The sequence below is a fragment of the Peromyscus californicus genome, unplaced genomic scaffold, assembly GCF_007827085.1.
Source record: "Peromyscus californicus insignis strain IS unplaced genomic scaffold, ASM782708v3 Scaffold_18__1_contigs__length_77618521, whole genome shotgun sequence".
Lineage (NCBI taxonomy): Eukaryota > Metazoa > Chordata > Mammalia > Rodentia > Cricetidae > Peromyscus > Peromyscus californicus.
The window spans coordinates 67,347,219-67,350,745 of NW_026294480.1; the positions used below are offsets into that span (position 1 = coordinate 67,347,219).

Here is a 3,527-nt window from a genome sequence, read left to right on the forward strand (position 1 = left end):
GGGCCAACTCTTTCGCCCCTGTATAGAACAAGTTTTAAATGGTAGGTTAAGTAGCATCCAGGAACAGTCTTGTGATTCGACATGGGAGGAGCAACCTAGCTGCACTCAAGACAGGAGTTAGTGTACCAGCAAGGGAGCATGGGAAAGTTACAGAGACAGGAGTGCTAGTCAGATTCGACCTTCACTGGCACAGACTGGAGACTGTCAAGTAACATACCTATGTGAGTAGGAATCAAATAGTTAATTAATGTTAATTCTAAAGTCCTGACCCTTAGAAGGCTACCATGTAATTTCACATTCTCATCCCAGATGTCCTCCACTCTCCCTCGTGGTCTGTCGTAACTCTTTTGCTTTGAAGTGAGAGAGCAAAGGGAGTCAGAATATCGTAGCACACGACATCATTGAAACAGCAGCTATTTCTTCTGGCTGTGTTCTCACTGGCTACCTTATCTCATGTTACAATGAGGACTGCCTCTCTAAGGAAGAAGGGGGAATCTGTTGTGTTTAATGGCATATCGGTCTTTTTACAATTCAGTGATCCTTCCTGTCTATAGTAAAAAATCCCTCTCTTATCTGTCCCTAACAGCAAGAAGATATTCTCTGCTAATCAGAAGGCCTGACAAATGCCGTCATAATTTTCAAGCAATGAGCAGACTGGATGGAGGGGCAGGTAATGAGAAAAGCTGTGAAACATATAATTGATCCTAGAAATTTTAAAGTTGTTTTTACCAAGTTAAAATGTCATCTCACGGAAAGCCAAAGTTCTGTCACTCATAGAAAGCAAGATGTAGTGTCTGTAATATTTCGTTGATGAGAAATTTGCTAATTTTCAGAAAAGTCTGGGTACTTTTGACTCTATCTCTAGTTTTCTAAGTGATCTTAAAGTGATTACCTGAACTCTTTGGTCTCTAGAACTGGCCTTATATATCACATAAGGGTTGTAACAATTGAGAGCATGCTGAAAAAAATGGAGAGAGAGAGAGAGAGAGAGAGAGAGAGAGAGAGAGAGAGAGAGAGAGAGACTTTAGAAACACTTAAAACCAAATTTCTAACTTGAGGGCAATTGGTGGGAAATAGGTCGAAGGGATGGATACATAAGTCAGAGATGTTGTGTATGCTAGTCAAGGTTGGTTTGCTTTTCAATTATGTCAGTTTTCAGTCCATTTGGTCTTATTTGCCCAAAGTAAGCATATTGAATTTGAGAAAAAGGACCCCAATGATGTCCCTTTTGTTTGGGGGAAAGCACAATTCCTAGTCCTTTAGACAAACCCCCCTCTGTATTCTACAGCTGCGGGCATGTGGAGGCTTGCCAATCATTCACATGCAGGCCACATAGAAGCCTCCTTGACTGGTCATCTCCTGGCTCTCCCAGAATGAGATAAACACTTCAGAGTTCCACACACTGCCTGCCCCATGAGCAAAGCAGACGTCTCTGGAGAATAGGACACTGCTGTTTTGTTGTCTCCTGGATAGAAGAAGACAACCGTCAGTGTGCAGGGAACATGAAGATCATTTTCACCTGTTCTTATTTTTTTTCACTTAGCACTAATGATGAGAGAATCCCCCACACTTCACCTGTAGAGAGCAAAATGTTGTCAGTTCTGTTTTGTTTGACAGCCTGGAAGCCAAGAGCAACACATTCCCAGACTCCTGCCTTGTTAGAGATGCAAGGGCTGGCCTAAAAGAAGACTAGAGCGCTCAGTTCTATTTGAGTGGGCCAGGTACTGAAGTCCAGCCATCGTGGCCAGGCCATGATTCCAGCAGATTTTAGAGCAGATTCCCCCAAACTACAAAGCAGCATCTGCTGCCCCAGCCCCAGCTACATGCCAAGTGCTGTTCAAAAAGAGATTTCTGCCTGGGCCAGATGCAGCTCTTAGGACAAACGCATCTGTGCACTTTTTCTCACATAGCCAGCTCTAAAAGGTGAAGGGAGCTTCATGCCAACCCTAAGCTATAATGATGCCATTTGTTAGCTTGATAAATTTTGGAACAGAGTATAATCAAGTCATTATCCCAAAAATGTAAGCTTTTGTTTTTTATGTTTGCTTTTTTCCCCACAGTGATTCCTAGAATCAGACATCTCATAAATTACTATGTACTTCAGCCTTCCCCCCCACAAATCTTCTCCCTGGTTTAGGATTAAAACAAATTATTCCTTAAAAGAGGGATCCTCGAAGATGCCAGAGAATCAAACAAACAAAACACTGGACATGGTGTGATATGAAGTATAGGGTGGTTTCTTGTAAGTAATAAAATCTCTTGAATACAAGAAGTGAAACTGTAGTAAAATCAGGCACACAGGCATGCCCTGTCATAGTCTTCTGCAGTGAGGTCGGCAGAGAGCTTCAGATGACGTCACTTTTATTTTAAAGTACTAGCTGTGCCGTGTCATTTGGATCTTCATGTTTAGGGTTTTCATGTGTTCATTTTTAACCCTGAGAATTTGTTATGGACCTACTATTTGTCAGGTATCATAGAAAACGTAATAAAAGAGACACTGTTCTTAAAGAGTTCATAATTCTGTTTGTACCAGGAAATATTTCAATTAAAACTATATTGTTACGAACATAGAACAGATATATTCAGATTCCTAGGGTAATGCAGAGAATTAAATTGTTAAAATTGCTTGCTGTGCATCCTTTCCTACAGTTAAAAAAGAACACTTCCAAAGAATGTGCTCTGACAACCTCCAGTTGTGGACACTTCACCTCCACCAATAAAAACAGGACATAGTCTATAGACTGTGGATGTGAAAAGAAATAAGATTAGAAATTCACTTCAGTTCTGACTCATCTTTCATACAGAAATGAGATATTCCTTTTTTTAAGATTTATTAATTTATTATGTATGCAGTATTTTGCCTGCATGTACGCCTGCACGCCAGAAGAGTGGTTGCTGGGAGTTGAACTCAGCACCTTTGGAAGAGCAGCCAGTGCTCTTAACTTCTTAGTCATCTTACCAGCCCCAGAAATTAGAATTTGCAAAATGTATTACTCATAGAAGAACCTATCTAAAGCATTTTCAGAATTGAGCATATAAAATTGGGGAGGACGTTGGGGACATTTTACTGATGACTAGGTTGACAATCATACCCAGATGGCATGTGTCAATGAAAGAAGGGGGTTGTTGAAGAGTGCAGAGAATTCATTAGGATTAGAACACTCTCCAACACCGACCCTATATTTTCCCATCCCCGACTCTTGTCTGTCAGTTGTTTAGTTGGCTGGGTATGGCCAGGACAGGGCTTGACTTTGTTGGCTGCCCACTGTTGGCTTGCTGCTTTGAGATTATACTGCTGTGCACTTAGTTCCTAAGCTACAGAGGTAAAAGGGACAGAAGAAAGGAAATGAGTGTCTTGATTGTGTGTGTAGTCAGGAACCAAACTCTGTGCTGGATCCTGGAGAGGATGACAGTTCGTCTTTCTGTCTGAGTTGAATTCCAAGAGTGGTGCCCTGAGAGAATGTTCTCCTATTATTTACTCATAGGAGTTTGTACTTGGTCTGAACCAAGCAGTAGAGATTAGAGGA

At 41.3% G+C, this 3,527-nt stretch overlaps 1 long non-coding RNA gene across 1 annotated transcript in view; it reads left to right on the forward strand.

Moving 5' to 3' along the window:
- The first annotated feature begins 585 nt into the window (after positions 1-585).
- The window catches only part of LOC128113740 (uncharacterized), a 55,281-nt gene continuing 52,339 nt past the window's right edge, over positions 586-3,527 (forward strand). The window contains exon 1 of the long non-coding RNA XR_008219611.1: positions 586-670. This is a non-coding gene — a long non-coding RNA (uncharacterized LOC128113740). The remainder of the gene's footprint in view (positions 671-3,527) is intronic.